General features: G+C 42.7%; 1 protein-coding gene across 15 annotated transcripts in view; it reads right to left on the bottom strand.

Moving 5' to 3' along the window:
- The window catches only part of AMBRA1 (autophagy and beclin 1 regulator 1), a 201,555-nt gene that overhangs the window by 161,957 nt on the left and 13,280 nt on the right, over positions 1-26,318 (bottom strand). The window contains exon 1 of one of the 15 annotated variants that reach the window (XM_063728432.1): positions 7,736-8,194. The exons of 10 other annotated variants lie outside the window; for them this stretch is intronic. The gene's annotated coding sequence lies outside the window, so the exon portion shown is untranslated. Of the gene's footprint in view, positions 1-2,147; positions 2,276-7,735; positions 8,195-26,318 lie in introns of those variants that run through there. 4 more of the 15 variants (XM_063728430.1, XM_063728434.1, XM_063728435.1 and 1 more) reach the window with 4 other exon arrangements.

Raw genomic sequence — 26,318 nt, 5'->3', positions numbered from 1 at the left:
TGTCTTTCAGTAGTGGCATTATTGGTGATTTAATAATTTTAATAGGCAAGTTTCTATTTTTTTTCACTTTTTAATTTTAAAAATTATTATTACCAGAAGCCCAAACCTCACCACTCACTTTTTTTTTTTTTTTTTTTTGAGACAGAGTCTCGCTCCGTCGCCCAGGCTGGAGTGCAGTGGCGCGATCTCGGCTCACTGCAACCTCTGCCTCCTGGGTTCAGGTAATTCTCCTGTCTCAGCCTCCCGAGTAGCTGGGACTACATGTGCCTGCCACCATGCCTGGCTAATTTTTGTATTTTTAGTAGAGATAGGGATTCACCATGTTGGTCAGGCTGGTCTCGAACTCCTGACCTCAGGTGATCCACCCGCCTCAGCCTCCCAAAGTGCTGGGATTACAGGCGTGAGCCACCATGCCCAGCCACCATTCCCTTTTTTAAAAAGTAATAACTATTTATTGTAAAAAGCCAAACAATAATCGGCTCTTTACATTTCACAAAAGGCTGCAATCTAAAGAGTACACAGCCAGATGTATACAAATACAGACAGAAAAAAAACATTAACAGCCTGTGTTGAAGGAGTTCTCTCACTGGAATACTAAGATGTAAAAATCAGAAAGATTTCACAGCAAGAAAACACCAAATTTGGCCAGGTGCGGTGGCTCACACCTGTAATCCCACCACTTTGGGAGGCCAAGGCGGGCAGATCACAAGGTCAGGAGTTCGAGACCAGCCTGGCCAACATAGTGAAACCCTGTCTCTACTAAAAATACAAAAATTAGCCAGGCGTGGTAGCTCGCGCTGGTAGTCTCAGCTACTCGGGAGGCTAAGTTGGGAGAATCGCTTGGACCTGGAAGGTGGAGCTTGCAGTGAGCTGAGACCGTGCCATTGTACTTCAGCCTGGGTGACACAGTGAGACTCCATCTCAAAAAAAACACAAAAACAAAAACAAAAAAACTCACCAAGTTCCTAGTCCTACACAGCACAGAGTTACCTAAGGAGTGACAAAGAAACAAATTCTAGCCTGTATCCTCATGATACAGCTCTCATCACTTATTAATGCATAAATATGTACTGAAAATATCAACATTTTCAGGCCAATTCATTTCCAGGCCAATTCATTTCAGACTATTCATTTCCTGAATAGGCTAAGGATGAACTAACTGGAAGGAAATCATCTCCTTAGTAACCCTGACAACTCATAGATTAGGATCAGAAGTCTAGACCTGAACCCAGGGTTGCCCTTCGGTCAAACTGCCACATAAGTGATTAATTACTAACCAGGAAAGTGCCAAAAATACAGTTCCTATTAGTTTACCTTAACCCTCTACTGCAATTCTTTTACCCAATATAAAAAAGTTCAGAAGAAACATCTTGAGAGTCCTTTGTCTTAACAGTGCAATATAAAAGCACTTTCAAAGAAATACATTTAAACCATTTATAATCTTACAAGGTGTGGTGGAAACAGCAGCAGTCCAATTCCTAAAAAAAAAAATTAAAAAAACCGACCTTCTGACCTCCTGTTACTCAAGAGGAACAATAAAATACAGGTCACAAGTACTGTATGACTCAGAAAACTGTGATGCAACCTCAGATTCCTACAGGATTCAGAAAGGGGAAAGAGTAGCTACAAATATCAATACCAAGAAAAAAATCTAAGGATCAGGATTACCAAACAACATTTCTATCAATTTCCAGGGACCTAAACACACTAACAGCTCAAACAAGAGAAAGCTTTACTGATGGGAAGAAGTCAGAGGGAGTAAAACAATTACACAATCTCTCTTTCGTCTGAAGAAAAATATTTGCTGTTGCTTTAAAAGGATAAGGGACTTCTCTCCTGATATGCTCTTACCAGCCACCTGAGAAGAGATTTTACTGTGTTCCCTGTAAAGAACAAAGGGAGCTAAGTCAAACTGAAGTCACATAGGGCTGCTGATGAGGAGGAAGTGCCAGTCAATTGTGTTTTTCATTCCTCTTTTAAAAAGGAAGAAGAAACAAGTTTCCCAATCTGTCCCTTAAAGTAAAGCAGACTGAAACAAAGGTTACCAAGAACAGTCTTTGTGATACCGTCACACAGTCCCCAAAATCAATTCTCAATCACCAAAAGCTTATCCAAGTAGAAGCAAAAGACATGGCTAGGATATGTACATAAGACAAATGCCCGTCAGGCATGGTGGGAGGCCAAGGTGGGAAGGTTGCTTGAGTCCATGAGGTCAAGACTACAGTGAGTCATGATTGCACAGCTGCACTCTTCAGCCCAGGTAATAGAGTGAGACCCTGTCTAAAAAAAAAAAAAGAAAAAAAAAGGAAAAGAAAAATGCCAAGATTCCATCCCATTTCCACATACACATACTCCCACTCCCAATAACATGACTGATTACTCTCCAAAGGTGAGAAGGCAACCACCTTTCCAGATTTTCTCTATTTAATTCTAAGAGACAATTATATTTAACAACTACTCATAAAAACCATCTAGAGAGTATGCCACAACCCAGTGGGAATTAAAAGTTAGATTTAGAGGTTCCTTGTGCAATTTGATTATCTTATGCCAGCAATTTTACTCCACCTTCTAGCTATACGACTTTGGGGATACTTAACCGCTTTGAGGCTTCGTTTCCTCCTTTGTAAAACCGGATCACAATGTCTGCTTCATAGGGTTGTTATGAGACTCCAAATAAGAAAAGAGCTGTGGAAATATGAATCTTGTTTCTGTTGTTTTTATTACTATTGAATCCTCTCTGAGGTTCACTATGGTTTCCCTCACCAAACAATAGGGCCAACTGAAATCCCAAAGACACCACAATTCCCAAGAGTAGCAGATTTCTAAGAATTATATCAAAGGCTGTTACCAGAAAACAAAGTAAAAAGTGCTCAGGGAGAAAATAAAGTATGTTTATGTGGCAAAAATAATTCATTGTGATTTGGGCTCCCTCTACATGGGTAAAGTGAATTAAAAACCAGAACCAACAATTTAGAGTTGTATCTAAAACTTGACTAATAATTCATACCCCAAATCTTCCCCTTCCTATTGCATTTAGGAGTGTGATTCAGAAAACTATAGACCTGCAAGAAGCTGTTAAAATGGAGTCCAATCTCCTCATTTATTTGAGTAACTACATCTCTCTTCCACTTCGCTATGCCCATGTGGGCAAAGTCTAAGAGTCAAACCAACCATGTAATACTGACATATATTCCATAACTTGATTTAACCCAAGGATATAATTATTTTTTTAAAAAATCCTTTAAATACTAATTCTAAGACCACTTGCATAAGTAAAAGTTCACCCAAATGGAAAATTAACTACAAAATTTCAGGCTTTTAATTAGAAGCCTAAAGCTGCCCCAGTACTCTCTGGAAACTCCATATGGATGGAAATACACAGGGTTTTCTACGACTGGCAGCTTTGTTTTTATTAATAGGACTTTCCTATGGCCATTTCAGGATACTTCAAGTAACATCATGTAGAACCAAAGTTCAAACTGTAAGCACCACAAGCCGGCACCCACACCTGACTCCATACAGCTCTTGTGTGACTCTTACACTAGACTGAATTTACAGGGGTACAGAAATGTGGGGAAAAGCATCATAAATTTAGAACAGTAAACAACACATTCCAAAGGCAAACACACCTAGAAGCAGAAAAACTCCAACTATTCCCTGAATTGTGTATCTCTTGTGTGCAAAGGATATCCAAGGATATGGCAGAGTGCTAACTGGTTAACTCTAGATGGAGAAGTCATGAGTGATGTTTATTTTATTGTTACTATCCATAACATCCAAATTAGAGACAGTATGTATAGTCATATATATGGGCCCTGCAGTCAGAATGGTTGATTGAATTCCAGCTCCATCCTTTTCTTGGTATATGATGGTATCTTGATTTCTAGGAATAGTTACTTAATCTGACTGTACCTCAGTTTCCTCATCCATAAAATGTGACTATTGACAGTATGTATATCACAGGGCTACCACAAGGATCAAAATATTTACCATATGAAGAATGCTTATAGTAGAATAATAGCTTCATTCTGTAATGAAGAATTAGTATGAAAATAGTAATAAGGGCTGGGTGCGGTGGCTCATGCCTGTAATCCCAGCACCTTGGGAGGCTGAGGCGGGTGGATCACCTGAGGTCAGGAGTTCAAGACCAGCCTGACCAACATGGAGAAACCCCATCTCTACTAAAAATACAAAATTAGCCGGGCATGGTGGTGCATGCCTGTAATCCCAGCTACTTGGAAGGCTGAGGCAGGAGAATCGCTTGAACCCGGGAGGCAGAAGTTGTGGTGAGCAGAGATCGTGCCATTGTACTCCAGCCTGGGCAACAAGAGCGAAACTCCATCTCAAAAAAAAAAAAAAAAAAAAAAATTAGCCGGGCATGGTGACATGTGCCTGTAGTCCCAGCTACTAAGGAGGCTGAGGCAGGAGAATCACTTAAACCTGGGACACAGAAGTTGCAGTGAGCCGAGATCACGCCACTGCACTCCAGCCTGGGGACAGAGTGAGACTCCATCTCAAAAAAAAAAGAAAGAAAGAAAGAAAGAAAATGGTAATAAGAACACACAATATTTAATTTCTAAAAATAAAAAGTTTAGGCCACAAAGCCCTGTAAACAGTCAGACAAATTAAATTTAAAACAAATTCTTCTAGGCAAAATGAGACCATCCACTGTAGAGGTCTCCAAACCATTTCATATAAAAGATCTTACCACTGTCACCTTTTTAAAAACAAAAAATAAAACCAGCCAGGCACAGTGGCTCACACCTGTAATCCCTGCCCTGGGAGGTTGAGGTGGGAGGATTGTTTGAGTCCAGGAATTCAAGATCAGCCTGGTTAACATAGTGAGACCCCCGTCTCTACAAAAATTGTTTAAAATTAGCTGGGCATGGTGGCATGGGCCTGTGGTTCCAGCTACTCGGAAGGCTGAGGTGGGAGGATAGCCTGAGCCCAGGAGGTCGAGGCTGCAGTGAGCCATGATCATGCCACCACACTCCAGCCTGGGTGACAGAGCAAGGTCCTGACTCAAAAAACAAACAAACATAGCCCGGCATGGTGATGCATGCCTGTACTCCCAGCTACTGGAGAGGCTGAGGCAAGAGAATCACTTGAACCCAGGAGGTGGGGGTTGCAGTGAGCCCAGCTTGTGCCACTGCGCTCCAGCCTGGGCGACTGAGCAAGACTCAGAGAGGGCCTGCATGATAAGATACCATGTGGAGAGAGAGAAGCCACGTGGAAGACTATCAAGATACCAAGCAAATGAGTGAAACCTTCTTAGACCTTCTAACCTAGCCCAACCAGACAAACAAAGCACAACTATGTTACACAGGGGAGAAGGACCATCCAGACAAGTCCTGCCCAAATTCCTAACCCAAGTAATTATGAGACAAAATAAATCTTTATTGTTTTAAGCCACCAATTTTGTGGTGGTTTTTGTACATCAATAGATAACTAAAACACTACTAACCTAATATTGCCGGGCGCGGTTGCTTACACCTGTAATTCCAGCACTTTGGGAGGCCGAAGCAGGCAGATCACGAGGTCAGGAGTGCGAGACCAGCCTGACCAAAACAGTGAAACCCCATCTCTACTAAAAATACAAAAATTAGCTGGGCATGGTGGCACATGCCTGTAATCTCAGCTACTCAGGAGGCTGAGGTAGGAGAATCGCTCGAACCCGGGAGGTGGAGGTTGCAATGAGCTGAGATCCCGCCACTGCAATCCAGCCTGGGCGACACAGCCAGACTCCCTCTCAAAAAAAAAAACTACCTACCTAATATCTACTAATATCTAACTGACAAATATCAAGAATTTTCTACAGAAAACCCACTATCTGCTCAATACTCTAACAAGAAGTTTTTCTGAAAATATGGAAATTAATAAATTTAGGTAACCAAAGATATCTCAAAATAAATTTATCACACTGGTAATCCTTTCTTAGGAGTCGCTCTTCCTCACTAGATTATAAACTCTGTGAGGGCAAAAAACATGTCTGTCATAGTCCCAGTACCTAGCACAATGTCTAGCGTAGAAGAGCATGAATATGTGTATTTACTTATATTCAGAGTTGTGAAAAGATCCCAGATGAACCCAAAACTATCATAAACAGCAACATCTAGAGTTTTAAAAAGTGTGGTGGTTATGAGTTCAAGGTCATAAATTCAATTTCTACAAGTCAAATACCTTAAAAAGAAAAACCTAGGCCAGGTGCAGTGGCTCACTCCTGTAATCCAGCACTTTGGGAGGCCGAGGCGGGTGGATCACCTGAGGTCAGGAGTTCGAGACCAGCCCGTCTCTACCAAAAATGCAAAAATTAGACAGGCATGGTGGCACGCCCCTGTAATCCCAGCTACTCGGGAGACTGAGGTGGGAGAATTGCTTGAACTCGGGAGGCAGAGGTTGCAGTGAGCCGAGATCATGCCACTGTACTCCAGCCTGGATGACAGAGTGAGACCCTGTCTCAAAAAAAAAAAAAAAAGAAAGAAAAGAAAAGTAAAGACAAGGCTTTGCACCATTACCAACCTAATTTCAGCCAGTCATTTCATTATGCACATGTCATTGATCACGAGAGGGCCAGGCAACAGAGTAAGCAAAGGACTAATCCATCACTACCTCAACTCTAAGTAGGGAAGAAGAAAGAAAAATAACCCTCAAAAATGGCAGCGAAATTTTTTTATCCTCCTATTTGAAACACGGAATATTAAGAACAAAGTACAGAGGCAGTGGATACTCTGATAGCAGAGATGAGAATATGGGATATTACACCTTTCAAGCTTGAGAATACTAAATACAAAACCTTCATCCTAATTTACTCCCTAAGAAAGCTGATCCTGCAATCTGGGGATATAGGAGTATCAGTCAAGTCTATAACAAGAATCAGTGATTTAATAAATAAAGATAAGACTAAGAGGTAAGAAGCTTTAATAACTGATTTTTATCGCTGGCTTGTTATATAATCTTGGACAAATCATATCCTCGCTGAATTTCAAGTTTTCCTCCAATACGTAAACTGAAAGTAATAATACCTTCCCTCTATCTTAAAGGAATAAAATCCTTGGAGAATCTTAGGGGAAATGGGTTATAAAATTTCAAGACAAGATTACTACTTTTCAAAGTAAAACTCAAGATAGAACAATAACCAGAGTATATGATAAACAGAAGTTCACACAAAGAAGTCTGGCACCTACAGTTCTAAGAGAAAGATTGTAAAGGAAACTACAGTGATTACAAAGAACCACAAAGTACATTATCTCTAATTAACCACCTGACAAATTGAAAACAAATAATTCAACAGAACTAAGATCAATCAATTAAAATTATACACAGTCCCTTTCTTTATAAGAAGCCAAAATCCCAGAAATAAACTGTCAACAGACAGAACCTGCACCTCTACTGCACACAGGCAGCAGCATTAGTTTTTTACATATAAACTCAAAATAAGACCGACCTCTGTATAAGGGTATATCACAAATGGGCTAACAATTTTACAAAATGTTTTGAAGATACAAAACTGAGTAAATTCTAATTACTGTAACTATAATAAGGGGGGAGAAGTGAAGCACCAGCTTTCCTGCTACAGATTTTGCTTACTAGAGCTTTCTAAAGTAACTCACAATGATGCTGCCTAATGTCTGAAACACGGGAAAGCTTGTGCTCAAAACAAAGTGTGATCAAAACCGAAAATAGAAAGCCATAAGACCCAAATTTGAGACTGACAATTTTCCTTACTCCCACTTACCTCAGAAGGATGAAGAAAAAAGAAACGAAGTTTTATCTGCAAATTATTCCGGAGAAAACAGTGCGCTGAGAACCCAAGAACTCCTAAAAACGGAAGGAAGAACAAGGAGGAAAGCACTAAACCAAGAAGAAACTGAAGCTCAATTTTTTGGTTTCAAGCTATCAAAAGAATCAAGAAGACCAAGAAGGCTACTCTTAAAGGTACAGAAATGGCAAAAGATTTCCTATTAGCAAGCAACAAAAAAAGAGTAGCTTCTGATGGAAGAAATTTCACAGAGGCAAAACAGCTTAACCCCAGAAACAGGAACTGAAACCAGCTGCCTCAAACAGACCTAATGACTTTGGCAACAACATACCTTTCATCCACCAGCAATATCAGGAGGCTGGAGTAGGGCCGATTTCAAATCATAAAGGATCACATCTTTCTATTCTCTGCATAGTCTTTGAGAAAGAATCCAACTCCTTCCTGGGAGCACCACATTGCCCCCAATTTTTCCTGGAAACCCCTGGAGCTACAGAAAGAATATTGTTGGGCCGGGCGCAGTGGCTCACACCTGTAATCCCAGCACTTTAGGAGGCCAAGGTGGGTGGATCACCTGAGGTCAGGAGTTTGAGACTAGCCTGGCCAACACGGTGAAACCCCGTCTCTACTAAAAATACAAAAATTAGCTGGGTGTGGTGGCACGCACCTGTAATTCCAGCTACTCGGGAGGCTGAGGCAGGAGAATCGCTTGAACCTAGGAGGTGGAGGTTGCACTGAGCCGAGATCATGCCATTGCACGCCAGCCTAGGTGACAAAGTGAGACTCCATCTCAGAAAAAAAAAAGAAAGAATATTGTGAGAAAAAAAAAAAAAAAAGCTTTGAGAACATTAACCCAGGAATCTTCACAAGTCCTAGGACAGATGTGATTACTCATCAGACAAATAAGAAAAACAAAACCTGGAAGAGGTTAAGAAATTCATCTAGATTCACAGATGAGTCTGGAGCCAAAGCAGGATTTGAATTCAGGCTTTTCCTTCAGATAGTATCAGAGCTACACTCCCAGTCCTTGCTTGGCTTAGTAGATACTGTGTTCAGTGTTTTCCAATCTTAGAGTCAGCCCAGGTCAGGTTCTTGGCTGACTAAAATAGGGAAAGAAAAAATTTCCCTCGAGGCTTCAAGAAAAGAAGTCAAATTATTAAACACAGAGTTCTTATGCTAAAAGGCCGACATGCCACCCTACCATGCCAATCACATTTCTTAGCCAATCAAAAGAAGGCATTAGATTTAAGAACCTAGTTATTTAAATCTGAGTAGAAGCTGGATTCCATTTCCCCAACTTTCCAAATAAAGAACACTTAAGGATGGAGAAGGATGTAAAAGCACTGATAAATAACCAACAAGCATTGATTAAGCAGATATTATGTACTTGGCACTGTTCTAGGCACTGAGGATACTATAGTAAAGAAGAACATTCTTGCCCCCCAAAAGCTTATGTGATTTTTTTTTTTTTTTTTTTGAGACGGAGTCTTGCTCTGTCGCCCAGGCTGGAGTGCAGTGGCATGATCTCGGCTCACTGCAAGCTCCGTCTCCCGGGTTCACGCCATTCTCCTGCCTCAGCCTCCCAAGTAGCTGGGACTACAGGCGCCCACCACCACGCCCGCCTAATTTTTTATACATTTAGTAGAGACGCGGTTTCACCATGTTAGCCAGGATGGTCTCGATCTCCTGACCTCATGATCCACCCGCCTCAGCCTCCCAAAGTGCTGGGATTACAGGCGTGAGCCACCACACCCGGCAAGCTTATGTGATTTTTATATAATTAAATATTAACAATAATTTCAACTACTGAAAAAGGCTAGAAAGAAAATATGGCAGGTGAAAGAAAACAACACACACACCCTTTTACCTGGGGTGGCCAGAGAAAGCCTCTCTGAGATGACATTTGAGTTAAGACTGGCATCTTGAAATAGAAACCTTGAGAAAAGAGGCAGGTGAAAAAAATATTTCAAGGAGAATGAGGAGTACCAAGTACTAAGTCCCTAACAGGTAAGCTTAGCGCATGTGAAGGCCGGAAATAAGGCCAACATGGCTGGAGCACCACTAACAAGGGAGAGAATAAAGACAGGTTGGTACCAGCAGACCATGATAAAATTTGGATTTTATTAAGTGTAATGGGTTACTATTAGAGGATTTTAGCTAAGGAAATGACAAGATGATGGGAATTTGGGCCAGGGTTATAGCAATGTAAGAGATGAATAGACATACTCAGAATATATTTTGGAGAAACAGCTAAGGGAATTACAGATGCACTGTATTTGAGGTGTGAGAGAGAAATGAAGAGTGATTCCTAAGTTTTGGGCCTAAGTCCCAAGTGGATAGTGGAGACACTTATTGAGAAGGGTTCTACTATATGTGTTATGTTTGCGGGTGGGGGAGCAGATTAAAGGGAGAAATCAATAGTTTAGGATCACTTTCTATTTTTCTATGAATATGAGCCTCAGAAAATATGAATTAATTCAGGAGAAACTTAAATTTTTCCTATAAATTAACAGTATAATAAATATAATGCAACATTGGTTCTTTTTTTTTTTTGAGAAGGAGTTTCACTCTTGTTGCCCAAGCTGGAGTGCAATGGCATGATCTCGACTCACTGCAATCTCTGCCTCCCGGGTTCAAGCGATTCTTCTACCTCAGCCTCCTGAGTAGCTGGGATTACAGGCACATGCCACCACATCTAATTTTTTATATTTTTAGTAGAAACAGGGTTTCACCATGTTAGCCAAGCTGGTCTCAAACTCCTGACCTCAGGTGATCTGCCTGCCTCGCCTTCCCAAAGTGCTGAAACCACCATGCCTGGCCTGCTTCCTATTCTTAAATAATTATACATAACATTTGAGAGCCAAACAAGGTAGATCACACCTGTAACCCAGTTAACTCAGGAGGCTAATGGAGGAGAACTGCTTGAGGCCAGGAGTTCAAGACCAGCCCGCAACATAGAGAACATAGACAGACCTCATCTATTTTTTTTTTGTTTGTTTTTTGTTTGTTTGTTTTTGTCAACCAGGCTGAAGTGTAGTGGCAGGATCTCAACTGAACTGCAGACTTATTTCCCAGGAGTAAGTGATCTTCCCATCTCGGCCTCCCCAGTAGCTGGGACTACAGGTGTATACAACTACACCCCAGTAATTTTCTTTATTTTTTGTAGAGACAAGGTTTCACTATGTGCCCAGGCTGGTCTCAAACTCCTGGGCTCAAGGAATCCTCCCACCTCAGCCTCCCAAAGTGCTGGGATTACAGGCATGAGCCACACAGCACCCTGATGAGAAACCTCATTTCTTTAAAAGAAACCATCAGCCAGGTGCAGTGGCTCATGCCTGTAATTCCAGAACTTTAGGAAACAGAGGCGGCCAGATCACTTGAAGTCAGGAGTTTGAGACCAGCCTGGCCAATGTAGTGAAACCCCATCTCTACCAAAAATATGAAAATTAGCTGGGCATAGTGGCGCACACCTGTAATCCCAGCAACTCGGGAGGCTGAGACAGGAGAATTTACTTGAACCTAGGAGACGGTGGTTGCAGGGAGCCAAGATCACACCACTGCACTCCAGGCTAGTCTGGCGACAAAGCGAGGCCATCTCAAAAAAAAAAAAAAAAAAAAGGCCAGGAGTGGTGGCTCACATCTGTAATCTCAGCACTTTGGGAGGCTGGGGTGGGTCACCTGAAATCGGGAGTTTGAGACCAGCCTGACCAACATGGAGAAACCCCGTCTCTACTAAAAATACAAAATTAGCCAGGCATGGTGGTGCATGCCTGTAATCCCAACTACTTGGGAGGCTGAGGCAGGAGAATCGCTTGAACCCGGGAGGCAGAGTTTGCAGTGAGCCGATATCGCGCCATTGCACTCCAGTCTGGGCAACAAGAGCGAAACTCCATCTCAAAAAAAAAAAAAAAAAAAGTAAGAGCAATCTTAAAGCCTTCTTAAGTACATGGCAGAAAAATCTCAGTATTAAAAAAAAAAAAAAAGAAAAGAAAAATCCCAGTATGTATCCAATTACACATGAACTGATAAAGACAAGTGATAGAATATAACACATATATATACTTAAAGCAACATATTATCTAATATTCATTGAACATTTGCTACACACTTGGTAGTGCTAAACACTTTATCTCACTTTTTCCTCACAATGATACTATGAAGATGGGTACTGTTATTCCCATTTCACAGATCAGAAAACCAGGCTTAAAGAGGCTAAATAATTTACCTAAGTGAAGGAGAGATTCAAAATAAAATCTGTTGCCAAATGAGCAGTATTGTATAGTGCTCTAACCATTATACATACTGCTTCTATAAAATACAGAAAAAAAAAAAAGCTCTTTTCATGTCCTCACACCTAGAAAATCCTAATTAGAAAGAGCTGATTCAAGAGATGAGGGGAGGGAGAAAGAATTAGTAAATCTGAATGAATCTGAGTCAGAACACAGTGACTCATGGTATAATCTTGGACAAATTCTATAATATCCAAGCCTCAACCTATCTATCTAAAGGAGCTAACCTCACTGGAGGTAACTATTATTTGCCTCCTAGTGGGCTATGAATATTAATTAGTATTTGTAATATATACACAGATCATCAGATGAGACAAGGAAAACTATACATTATTATTTCTTCGATATCTACAGCAAAGCACCAGAAATCACGGTAAATAAGTTATGTGCACCAAGAATGTAGAGTGTGAGTACTCTACAAATAAATCATGGCCAGGTGCAGAGGCTCATGCCTGTAATCCCAGCACTTTAAGAGGCCAAGGCTGGAAGATCACTTGAGTCCAGGGTTCGAGACCAGCCTGGGCATTAGGGCAAAACCTCATCTCTACAAAAAAACATAAAAATTAGCTGGGCATGGTGGCATTCGCCTGTAGTTCCAGCTACTCAGGAGGCTGAGGTGGGAGAATCACTTGAGCCCAGGAGGCGAAGGTTGCAATGAGCCGAGATTATGCCACTGCACTCCAGCCTGGGAGACAGAGGAAAATTCCCTCTAAAAAAAAAAATCGAAAAGGAAAAGGAACCACATAATTTGTCATTTTACTTCTGTTTTCCTTTTTTTTTTTTTAATTAAAAAAATCAATATACATCACATGAATCAGCAACTGCATGCTTGGGCATTTATCCAGAAAAATGATAACTTATGTTCACACAAAAACTTGTTACCAGCTGGGTGCAGTGGCTCACACCTATAATCCTAGCACTTTGGGAAGGTGAGGCGGGCAGATCGCTTGAGCCCAAGAGTTCAAGACCAGCCTGGGCAACATGGCAAAACCCTGTCTCTACATAAACAAAAAAAATTAGCCGGGTGTGGTGGCATGCACCTGTGGTCCCAGTTACTCAGGAGGCAGAGGTGGCAGGATCACTTCAGCCTGAGAGGCGGAGGTTGCAATGAACTGAGATCACGCCACCATACTCCAACCTGGGCTCAGAGCCAGATCACGTCTCAAAAAAAAAAGTGTATAAAAATGTTAACAGCAGTTTTATTCATAGTAGCCAAAAAATTTAGAAAAATTCAGATTTTTTTTCAGAAGGGGTCTCCCTCTGTCGCCCAGGCTGGAGTGGGTAGCATGGCTATTCTTTGCTCATTGCAACCTCCACCTCCCAGGCTCAAGTGATCCTCCCACCTCAGCCACCCAAGTAGCTGCGCCCATAGGTGTATGCCATCACATCGGCTAATTTTTTTTGTATTTTTAGTAGAGACAGATTGCCCAGGCTGGTCTCAAAGCAATCTGCCAGCCTCAGCCTCCCAAAGTGCTGGGAACACAGGTGTGAGCCACCGTGCCCAGCCAGATGTCTTTCAATGGGTAAAGGATTAAACAAACTACAGTACATCCAAACCATGAAATACTATGTAGCAATTAAAGAGTGGAACTGGCCAGGGGCGCTGGCTCACACCTTTAAACCCAGCACTCTGGGAGGCCGAGGAGGGTGGATCACCTGAGGTCAGGAGTTCGAGACCGGTCTACCCAACACGGTGAAACCCACCTCTACTAAAAATACAAAAACTAGCTGGCCATGGTGGCAGGCACCTGTAGTCCCAGCTACCAGGGCAGCTGAGGCAGAAGAATCGCTTGAACCCAGGAGGCAGAGGTTGCAGTGAGCCGAGATTGAGCCACGGCACTCCAGCCTGGGTGACAGAGCGAGACTACATCTCAAGGAAAAAAAAAAAAAAAAAAAACAGTGGAGCTATTGATAATATAACTTGGATGAATCTCAAGAGAATTATGCTGAGTGAAAAAGGCCAATCCAAATGGTTATATTCTATATAATTCCATTTACACAACATTCTTAAAATGACAAAGAGAGACATTAATGGTTGAAAGATTACAGATGGGACCCCGGGTGGGGATTGAGCTACCTACCCCCTGAAGGCATTCTCCCTGGATTTTCTGGGCAAAGCTTCATTGCAACTTTATCCACTGTGAAACTCCCTTTGCAAAAATTGTAACAGTAAGAAAATTATGACAGTGAAAAAGATCTGACCTAACCAACTCCATCTTGCCTTTAACTGCCCTTGGTCATTCCTGTGCGTAGGACAAGCTAACTTTGGGAGAAATTTAGTTTATAGTTTAAATGATAATAGCCCTTCTCGAAACTAAACTGCCATTGTAAAACTAATAAAAGGCCCCAAGTTTAGGATTATGAGAGGGGCCTGAACTCTGCTAAAATGTAAGCATATGAACCCAGGAGGCGGAGGGTGCAGTGACCAGAGATTGTGCCACTGCACTCTGGCATGGGCAACACAGTGAGCCCTGTCTCAAGAAAATAAATAGAAAAAATAAAATAAATAAAATGTAAGCATATTAAATAGTGTTTTTTTGTTTGTTTGTTTGAGACAGAGTCTTGCTCTGTCGCCCAGACTGGAGTGCAGTGGTCCCATCTCGGCTTACTGCAGCCTCTGCTTTCTGGATTCAAGCTATTCTCATGCCTCAGCCTCCCGAGCAGCTGGAATTACAGGTGCACACCACAATACCCAGTTAATTTTTATATTTTTAGTAGAAACGTGGTTTCACCATTTTGGCCAGACTGGTCTTGAACTCCTGACCTCTGGAGATCCACCCACCTCAGCCTCCCAAAGTGCTGGGATTACAGGCATGAGCCACCAAGCATGGCCTTATTTATTTTTTGAGACAGAGTCTTGCTCTGTCTCCCAGGCTGGAGTGCAGTGGTGCAATCTCGGCTCAATGCATTCTCCACCACCCGAGTTCAAGCAGTCCTCCTGGCTCAACCTTCCAAATAGCTGGTAGTACATGCAGGCACCACCACACTAATTTTCATATTTTTAGTAGAGACGGGGTTTCGCCATGTTGGCCAAGCTGGTCTTGAACTCTTGGCCTCAAGTGATTCGCCCGCCTTAGCCTCCCAAAGTGCTGGGATTACAGGTGTGAGCCACTGCGCCCAGCCTTTTAAGATGTCTTTTCAGACTTTTGCACTTCTGATGACAAGGTGACCCCACCCCGACCAGCGATTCCTCTGTAGCCCCTAGCCAGCAGCAGACTCAGTACATAAGGACCATTTCGCATGTGCCTATGATTGCAACCCCAACCTATCAGCAGCACCCATTCCCTAGCCCGCCGTGTGCCAAACTATACTTGAAAAACCTAGCTGGGGTTGGGCGCGGTGGCTCACACCTGTAATCCCAGCATTTGAGAGGCGGAGGCAGGCAGATCACTTGACATCAGGGGTCCGAGACCAGCCTGGCCAACATGGTGAAACCCCATCTCTACTAAAAATACAAAAATTACTCAGGTGTGGTGACACATGCCTGTAATTCCAGATACTTGGCAGGCTGAGGCACAAGAATCACTTGAGCCCTGGAGGTGGAGGTTGCAGTAAGCTGAGATCCTGCCACTGCACTCCAGCCTGGGAGACAGAGTGAGACTCTGTCTTAAAAAAATAAAACAAAATAAAATCCAACTGGATGCCGCAGTGGCACACACCTGTAATCCCAGCACTTTGGGTGGCCGAGGCAGGAAGATCACCTGAGGTCAAGAGTGCGAGACCAGCCTAGCCAATGTGGTGAAACCCCGTCTCTACTAAAAATACAAAAATTAGCCAGAGTGGTGGCAGGCGCCTGTAATCCCAGCTACTCGGGAGGCTGAGGGAGAAGAATTGCTTGAATCCAGGAGGCGGAGGGTGCAGTGAGCTGAGATCATGCCATTGCACTCCAGCTTGGGTGACAAGAGGGAAACTCAAAAACAAAAAACAAAAAAAAAGTGGCCAGGTGCGGTAGCTCATGCCTGTAATCCCAACACTTTGGGAGGCCAAGGCAGGCGGATCACTCGGGAGGCTGAGGGAGAAGAATTGCTTGAATCCAGGAGGCGGAGGTTGCAGTGAGCTGAGATCATGCCATTGCACTCCAGCTTGGGTGACAAGAGGGAAACTCAAAAACAAAAAACAAAAAACAAAAAACAAAAAAAAAGTGGCCAGGTGCGGTAGCTCATGCCTGTAATCCCAACACTTTGGGAGGCCAAGGCAGGTGGATCACCTGAGGTCAGGAGTTCGAGACCAGCCTGACCAACATAGAGACACCCCATCTCTACTAAAAAGATACAAAATTAGCCGGGCGTGGTGGCGCATGCCTGTAATCCCAGCTACTCAGGAGGCTGAGGCAGAAGAATCGCTTCAACCTGGGAGGCAGAGGTTGCGGTGAGCCAAGACCTCACCATTGCACTCCAGCCTGGGCAACAAGAGCAAAACTCCATCTCAAAAAAAAAAAAAAAAAAAAGGAACCCTCCAACCCTACCTTTTTTTGTTTTTTTTTTGAGACAGTCTTGTTCTGTTGCCCAGGCTGGAGAGCAGTGGCGCCATCTCAGCTCACTGCAACCTCCGCCTCCCGGGTTCAATCGATTCTCCTGCCTCAGTCTCCCAAGTTGCTGAGATTACAGGCATGTGCGACCAAGACCGGCTAATTTTTGTATTTTTAGTAGAGACAGGGTTTTGCCATGTTGGCCAGGCTGGTCTTGAACTCCTGACCTCAGGTGATCCACCTGCCTTGGCCTCCCAAAGTGCTAGGATTATAGTTGTGAGCCACCATGCCCAGCCAACCCTACCTTCTTGAGATAACCTTATAAACTCATACTTCATACAAACATGTATGCATATAATAGGTTTTGCTTCCTGAATCAAAATGGGATCATATATACCACACTCTAGCCTGGGCGACAAGAGGGAATCTCAAAAAAAAAAAAAAAAAAAAGTAACACTCCAACCCTACCCTCTTGATAACCTTATAAACTCATAGTTCATACAAACATGTATGCATATAATAGTTTTTGTTTCCTGTACCAAAATGGGATCATACATACCACACATTACCCTGCAGCCTACCTTTTTCACCTATTATCACTATATCAGGGAGAGATTAAATATATATATATATACACACACATATATATAAAGTGCCAAGCAAGATGGCAGGTACAGAATACTTTCTGACTGGGGCAAACCTGGCAGATGTTTACCATGCTAAGGTAGGATAGCTGAGTTAGCCATATTCAGTGAGAGTAGAAAGAGTTTCTGTAATATAGAAATAGCATTCCAAAGAGATCTGCAAAAATGCAAAGTCTGCCTGAGTGTAGTGGCTCATGGATATTTGTAATACCAGCACTTTGGGAGGCTAAGGTGGGTGTATCACTTGAAGTCAGCAGTTCGAGATCAGCCTGGCCAACATGGTGAAATCCCGTCTCTATTAAAAATACAAAATTAGCCAGGTGTGTTGGTATGCACAGGTAATCCCAGCTACTCAGGAGGCTGAGGCAGGAGAATCGCTTGAACCCAGAAGGCGGAGGTTGCAGTGAGCCAATATCGCACCACTGCACTCCAGCCTGGGTGACAGAGTGAGACTTCATCTCAAAATAAATAAATAAATAATAAAGGCCAGGCACGGTGGCTCACGCCTGTAATCCCAGCACTTTGGGAGGCCAAAGCAGGGGATCACCTGAGGACAGGAGTTTGAGACCAGCCTGGCCAACATGGTGAAATCCTGTCGCTACTAAAAATACAAAAAAAAAAAAAAAAAAAAAAATAGCTGCGCATGGTGGTGCATGCCTGTAATCCCAGCTACTTGGGAGGCTGAGGCACAAGAATCGCTTGAACCTGGGAGCCAGAGGTTGCAGTGAGCGGAGATTACACCATTGAACTCCAGCCTGGGCAACAGAGTGAGACCATGTCTCAAAAAAAATGCAAGGTCTTCTGCAGCTACTCTAGGAGCCCATCCCCACTCTAAGTCTCCTCCATGGAACTATCCTGTGGGCCCAGAGGGAGAAGTACGAAATTAAATCTTTTCAGCAGAAAATGACGAGTGGGGATAATTCTCCCATGTATAAGCTTCTCCAAAATTACATTCCTTCTTCATGTAGAAATGTGAAGTATATTGCTGATCATTTTAAAAACATTCATTTGTAATATGAGGTATGACCACTATTAAGTGCCAATGCCTTATATACCCCATCTCTAAAGTCTCCTCCCGCTCTACTCCCATTTTACAGACAAAACTCTGGCTCAACGTGATGTTACTTGCCCCCCATCGAACAGTAATTTGATTGCCGTTAATATTTTTTTTTAAGCTGGTAAGAGATAAACTGTAGGTTAACGATACAACACTGGGTTTTTTCCCTTTATCAGGTTTTTCTATATTAACACATGACAACAGAAAAAATTCAATACAGTTAACAAGTATGTAGGCACAAGTCATTTTCTAAATACATCTGCTGATCTTGGTTCAACTATTTTTGTCCATTTAGCATATTTCTGGAAGACTACACGATGCAGCAAGCCCTACTGCAAGACAGGGATAGAGAACTGGAAAAAAACAAATGAACAAAAAAGGCCTCCAACCTCTGAGAGCTTGTGGGGAGACTACAACTGCAATATACTGTAACCATAACCACTGTACTGAAATGTGGCAAGTGTTACCCTCAAGGAAGTCCAAAGTGGCATGGTTTGAAAACTCCAGCTATCTTCCCAAAAGCAACAGATAATCCCTCACATTTGCCTCCTTACAATGGTTCTGGCTTCAATTCCGCTGATATTCTATAAACGACAAATACCAATTCTTATGCCTGGGCAAAAGGTCCCTGTGTTCTTCTATACAAATCACTCAGTAAGTATGACAGAAGTTCGCCAGCTCAAGTCAGCACAAAGCTCCTTCTCCAAAAATAACCCTGTAATTTTTGGAAATTCTAGCAATGAAAATAAAGTATCTTTAACTTTTTTGTCAAATCTTTGATATACAGAGTTAAAAGTGACTTAGGGATCATTTTGAACATAAAATCTTGAAAAGTGGCCATATTACAGTGGTTCACTTCTGTAATCCCAGTGGTTTGGGAGGCAAAGCAGAAGGAGGGTTTGAGCCCTAGAGTCCGAGACCAGCCTGGGCAATCTGGCAAAACCCCATCTCTACAAAAAATACAAAAATTAGCCAGCCATGGTGGCACACACCTGTAGTCCCAGCTACTCAGGAGGCTGAGGCAGGAAGACCACTTAAGCCTAGAAGGTCAAGGCTGCAGTAAGCCATGGTTTGTGTCACTGCACTCTAGCTTAGGTGACAGAATGAGACCCTGTCTCAATCAATCAATCTTTTTTTTTTTTTTTTTTTTTTTTTTTTGAGACAGAGTGTCTCTCTGCCGCCCAGGCTGGAGTGCAGTGGCGTGATCTCAGCTCAACGCAACCTCCACCTCCCAGGTTCAAGAGATTCTCCTGCCTCAGCCTCCTGAGTAGCTGGGACTACAGGAGCGCACCACCACGCCCGGCTAATTTTTGTGTTTTTAGTAGAGACGGGGTTTCACCATGTTGGTCAGGCTGGTCTTGAACTCTTGACCTCGTGATCCGCCCGCCTCAGCCTCCCAAAGTGCTGAGATTACAGGCTTAAGCCACTGTGCCCTGCCCAATCAATCAATATCTTAAAAAGTTAGATTCACAGCCAGGCGTGGTGGCTCATGCCTATAATCCCAGGACTTTGTGAGGCCGAGGTGGGCGGATCACAAGGTCAAGAGATCGAGACCATCCTGGCCAACATGATGAAATGCCGTCTCTACCGAAAATACAAAAATTTGCTGGGCATGGTGGTGCCAGCCTGTAATCCCAGCTACTCAGGAGGCTGAGGCAGGAGAATCGCTTAAACCTGGGAGGCGGAGGTTGCAGTGAGCAGAGATCACGCAACTGCACTCCAGCCTGGTGATAGAGCAAGATTCCATCTCAAAAAAAAAAGTTAGATTCACTTGTCCATTGTTGTAAGACTTACTAAGGGCATCTCTAGACATAAACCCAGGGCTCTTAACTCAATGTATAGGGTTTCTTTGCACTGCTGCTGCTTTAAATCCAGTAACAATAAATTTAATGAAGTCCAAGTTTTCTCATTTAATCAATCATAGATACATCCATGAGTAAATAATCACAGCAGTTTAAAGACTAACTTCATCAAAAACAAGCACACTAAGCACCCACCATGAGGTGCATACAGTAGGTAAAGAACTGCCTATCTTTGATATGGCAGAAGCTCTTAGGCATTGGAGGGAAATGTCAATACCCACTGAAAAATTGTCAGCATTAGCATCATCATCTTGACAATTAGCTAGTATTTTGGGGTGTTTACTCTGAACCAGGCACTTTACATGTTATTTCTGATCCTTACAACAACTCTTGAAAGGTAGGTGTTATCGTCCCCCCACTGTACATTTGTGGCCACCAGATTTAAAAATAAGAATTCTGAGCCGGGTATGGTGGCTCACGCCTGTAATCCCAGCACTTTGGCAGGCTGAGGCAGATCACCTGAGGTCAGGAGTTCAAGACCAGCCTGCCCAACATGGTGAAACTCCGTCTCTACTAAAAATAAAAAAAAATTAGTCAGGTGTGGTGGTGGACGCCTGTAATCCCAGCCACTCGGGAGGCTGAGGCAGGAGAATCACTTGAACCCGGGAGGTGGAGGTTGCACTGAGCCGAGATCGCGCTATTGCACTCCAGCCTGGGCAACAAGAGCGAAACTCTGTCTCAAAAAAAAAAAAAAAAAAGTATTTTGGCCAGGCGTGGTGGCTCATGCCTGTAATCCTAGCACTTTGGGAGGCTGAGGTGGGCTGATCACCTGAGGTCAGGAGTTCAAGACCAGCCTGGCCAACATGGTGAAACTCTGTCTCTACTCAAAATACAAAAATTAGCCAGGTGTAGTGGCAAGCGCCTGTAATCCCAGCTACTCAGGAGGCTGAGGCAGAGAATCGCTGGAACCCGGGAGGCAGAGGTTGCAGTGAGCCGAGATCGAGCCACTGCACTCCAGCCTGGGTGACAGAGTGAGACTCTGTCTCAGAAAAAAACAAAAACAAAACAAAAAAAAACCTCGGAGTCCATGCACTTTTCCTGCTATACCACGCTCCCTAAGGGCAGAATAACTACACTGCACATGTGGCTGTGATATCAAGTCACTTCAAACTTTGATATAATTTCCAAACTGGCAGTTATGTAATTTAGCCATCTTTTCAATCTTTAAATTGGTTTAGCTAATTCTCTTTTATGATTCCTCAAATGAGTGGTCTTCCAGGGTTTCTCTTTTTAAAGAAGCAGAATCCTTTTTCTAAATGAAATCTTACGTGAAAACACTAAAATGTAAAGCAGGTCAAAGTTGAGCTGCTCTGGCTTAAGCAAGGTTGAGAGAACTAAAGCTCTTCCTTACTCTCATGGCCAACTCTTGGGCACCTCCAAGGAATACTTTGAAAAATACTGGTTTAAAACTGAAGACTCTGCTTTCTCCATCTCAGCTCTACCATTTGCCAGCTGTATAAACTTTGACAAAAAACAATGTTTCACTTTTTCAAACAATGTTTCACTTTCTCTCATCCTTTACAGGTTTGTTACAAATATTACATGGAAGAATAAATGTAAAACTCCCTTTACATGGTTCACATTCAAAAGTTAGTTTCCTTCTTCTTTATCTACAGTGTTAATAGTTGTTGCCAATTCCAGAAAGCTCAATAAATATATCTGAAGATATTCTTGGCAGCAGAGAAGTGAACAAGTAAATGCTCCCATAGTTCAACTAACATAAACAAACCTAATAAATCCTTCATTAAAAGTACCAGTGGTATTAGTAACTCCCTCTTAGTCCTTTTGGGCTGCTTTAACAAAACACCAAAAACCACTCAGGCATGGTGGCTCACACCTGTAATCCCAGCACTTTGGGAGGCTGAGGCAGGTGGATCACCTGAGGTCAGGAGTTCGAGACCGGCCTGACCAACATGGTGAAATCCCATCTCTACTAAAAATACAAAATTATCCCAGCATGGTGACGCGTGCCTGTAATCCCATGTACTCAGGAGTCTGAGGCAGGAGCATAGCTTGAACCCGGGAGGTGGAGGTTGCAGTGAGCTGAGAGAGCACCATCGCACTCTTGCCTGGGCAACAAGAGCAAAACTCTGTCTAAAAAAAAACAAACAAAAACAAAACTAGGTAGCTTATAAACAACAGAAATTTGTTTTTTTCTTTTTTTTTTTTTGAGACAGAGTCTCACTCTGTCACCCGGGCTGGAGTACAGTGGTATGATCTTGGCTCACTGCAACCTCCGCCTCCCGGGTTAAAGCAATTCTTCTGCCTCAGCCTCGCAAGTAGCTGGGACTACAAGTGCATGCCACCACGCCCAACTAATTTTTGTATTTTTAGTAGAGATGGGGTTTCACCATATTGGCCAGGCTGGTCTCGACCTCCTGACCTCGTGATCTGCCTGCCACGGCATCCCAAAGTGCTGGGATTACAGGCATGAGCCTCCGCGCCCAGCCAGAAATTTGTTTTTCAAAGTTCTGGAGCAGAAAAGTCCACTGCTGTCTGGTAAGGGCCCAGGTCCCGGTTCACAGACAGTGCCTTCTTGCTGTGTTCTCACATGCTAGAAAAGGCAAAGAGGTCTCTCTCGTCTCTTTTATAAGGGCTCTACTCTCATGACCCAATCATCTCCCAAAAGCCCCCCCCCCCCAATACCATCACTCTGTAGGTGAGGATTTCAATATATAAATTTCAAGTAGACATAAACATTTAGACCATAGCACCATCCCAGCTTAGCCTCCCAGTCAGCCACTGACTGATGGACCCAAAACCACAATTTTGGTAATAGACAAGAAAGAGATCCCTTATGAGATCCCTTAACATAGACACAATGTTTGAGATGGATAAGTTACTGTGGTGAGTATCTTAACTTTGGCATTTCCTGAGCTAAGCATTTCAACTCGCAATTTAATTCTAAGATTTAATGAGTATTTTAATGTTCATATTCTACAACAGAATCTAATGTTCATTTGCCCATCTTCCAGGCTTCTATTTTTCCAGGCACCGCAAACCAAAAATACATCTATGTCATGTGCACCCTCACCTAAGCAATTTTAAACTGGCTCTTGCCTAAAGAATTAAGAATCCATTGCCGTGGTCTATTATTAATAACATGTTCCCATTTCTTCATGTATAACCAGGGACCAAAGCTATTTTTATAGGAAAGAGATTGCTGGTCCCAATCTAAGCCCAGTCAAGTCTCAAATCACACACTCTATGGAAGCTGCAGATGTTGGCTTTGATCACTATGATTCAGGGAGAATCATAACAGTAGATTACATAGCTAAGAAAAGAGTCATTTAAGATAAGGAAGGCATCCCTGAGTATTCAATATGGATGTGGAATCCAAAAAGATTTAGAATACTAATCTAGTATTTTACCAGGAACCCTGAGCAATTCACCTGCTCTCTATTGATTACTGCTTTCTGAGAAAAGTGAAAATATACTCATGAAAATGCCAGAGATGTTGGTGTTGCTGTTGTTTTGTAGACGGGGTCTCCATATGTTGCCAAAGCAGGTCTCGAACTCCTGGGCTCAAGAGATCCTCCCGCCTCAGACTCCCAAAGTCCTGGGATTATGGGCATGAGTCACTGTGCCCAGCCAGACATATTGCTTTGATTAACCATCAAACAATTATGTCCCAGGGTTATCAGGGACCTCAGCAAGTCATCTCTGTCATCTCCCTCATTTCTAAACAAGCTCACACCTGAATGATCCCAGAAAGATAGTCTTTGGAGAAGATACTTCATAATATCCCTTGGTAACAACATTTCAGTATCTTGTAGTCAGGAAGTTCTTTCTGATGTGTAATCTACCTCCTTTATGTTGCAATTAAAACACATTCCCTCTTGTCCTGTCCTCTATGGAAAGAGAACATCTGCTTAACACCACCTGAACAATATCCCTCCAAGAGATTATAAAATATAGGAAGCCCATTTCAAATAGCTTCATGTAAATGCAACATGGCTTCATATGGGTCACCTTAGACAAAGAACATGATTAAGAGTCTTAAATTCCTAATTCCATCACTGACTTGCTCTGAAGATGATAGGAAGTTAAAACCATGCAGATGCTGTGCTTCAATTATCCCATCAGTAAAATGCAAATAATAAAACCAGAATGTTAGAACTCAGTTCTTCATACAGGAAAGAGATTCTGAGTCCCAATCTAAGCCCAGCCAACAACTCTGAAATCACATACTCTGGAGAAGCTGCAGATGTTGGCTTTGATCTCTAACATGTCAGAAGATCATTCATATATTACCATAGGACCTGCAATTCCATTCCTACCTAGGTATACTCCTAAAATAACTGAAAATAAGCCAATGCACATGCATGTTCAAAGCAACGCTATTCACAAGAGCAGAAGGCAGAAACAGCCCAAACGTTCTTCAATGGATGAATGGATAAACAAATGTGATGTATACACACAATGGAATATTATTCAGTCATGAAAAGGTATGAAGTACTGATAAATACTCCGATGGAGATAAATAAACCTCCAAAACATTACGCTAAGTCAAAGAAGCCAGACACAAAAGATCACATATTGTATGATGCCATTTACATGAAATATCCAGAATAGATCAATCCACAGAGACAGAATGCAGATTGATGGTTATCAGGGGCTGGAGGAAGGGCAGAATAAGGACAAACTGATTAACTGGTAAGGGGTTTTACTTTGGAGAGATGGTAATGTTTTGAAACTAAAGAGGTTGCAGAACATTGTGAATGTACTTAAATGCCACTGAATTGTTCATTTTAAGATGGCTAATTTTATGTGAAGTGAATTTCAGTTCAGTAAATCCTTATTCTAAAAAAAAAAAAATTCAGCCAGGCGCAGTGGCTCATGCCTATAATCCCAGCACTTTGGGAGGCTGAGGCGGGCAGATCACCTGAGGTCGGGAGTTTGAGACCAGCCTGACCAATACTGAGAAACCCTGTCTCTACTAAAAGTACAAAATGTGCCGGGCATCGTGGTGCATGCCTATAATCCCAGCTACTCAGGAGGCTGAGGCAGGAAAATCACTTGAACCCGGGAGGAGGAGGTTTCAGTGAGCCAAGATCACACCACTGCACTCCAGCCTGGGCAACAAGAGTAAAACTCCATCTCAAAAACAAAACAAAACAAAACAAAAATGCTAGAAGTTGAGTGTGGTGGTTTGTACCTGTAATCCAGCTACTTGGGAGGCTAAAGCAGGAGGAAAGCTTGAGTTCAAGGCAACAGTGAACTACAATCACCACTGCAGTCTAGCCTGGAACAAAGAGTGTCTCAAATAAACAAATAAAAGAATGCTAGAACTAAAAAGGACAATGTCCATATAAGCATTTCCCAGGAAAGTTACCATATAAAATTCCAGGTAGGGCCAGACGTGGTGGCTCACGCCTGTAATCACAGCACCTTAGGAAGCCGAGGCGGATGGATCACCTGAGCTCAGGAGTTCGAGACCAGCCGGGTCAACATGACGAAACCCTGTCTCTACTAAAAATACAAAAATTAGCCAGGCGTGGTCGTGTGCGCTTGTAATCCCAGCTACTTGGGAGGCTGAGGCAAGAGAGTCGCTTGAACCTGGGAGGCAGAAGTTGCAGTGAGCCAAGATCGCACCACTGCACTCTAGCCTGGGTGACAGAGCAAGACTCTGTCTAAAAAAAAAAAAATCTAGGTAGGACTGTAGCCAAAATGTTTATTATTATCATATAAATATGGCCAATTAGACTCTGGGAAAAGTATATAAATCACAAACTATTAATAGAAAACAATGGCCAGGCGCGGTGGCTCACGCCTGTAATCCCAGCACTTTGGGAGGCCGAGACGGGCGGATCACGAGGTCAGGAGATCGAGATCATCCTGGCTAACATGGTGAAACCCTGTCTCTACTAAAAATACAAAAAATTAGCTGGGCGTGGTGGCGGGCGTCTGTAGTCCCAGCTACTCAGGAGGCTGAGGCAGGAGAATGGTGTGAACCCGGGAGGTGGAGCTTGCAGTGAGCCGAGATTGCACCACTGCATTCCAGCCTGGGCGACAGAGAGAGACTCCGTCTCAATTAAAAAAAAAAAAAAAAAAAAAGTATAGAGCTTTGAGCTTTGTCACAATTATACAGTCAGTACATAGAAATAAGAGCCAATAAACAAGTGAATGAATAAAGAGGTTAACCAAGCACCTCAGCTAATTAGCTATAGCAACAATGACCACAAGAAAGCAATAAAAAAAAAAAAAAGGATAAGGAATGAAATTTAAAAGCCAATAATACC

This window comes from Pongo abelii, chromosome 9, assembly GCF_028885655.2.
Source record: "Pongo abelii isolate AG06213 chromosome 9, NHGRI_mPonAbe1-v2.0_pri, whole genome shotgun sequence".
Taxonomy (NCBI): Eukaryota; Metazoa; Chordata; class Mammalia; order Primates; family Hominidae; genus Pongo; species Pongo abelii.
The sequence above is the reverse complement of the archived record's forward strand: the minus strand, read 5'-3'. Positions and strand labels throughout refer to the sequence as shown.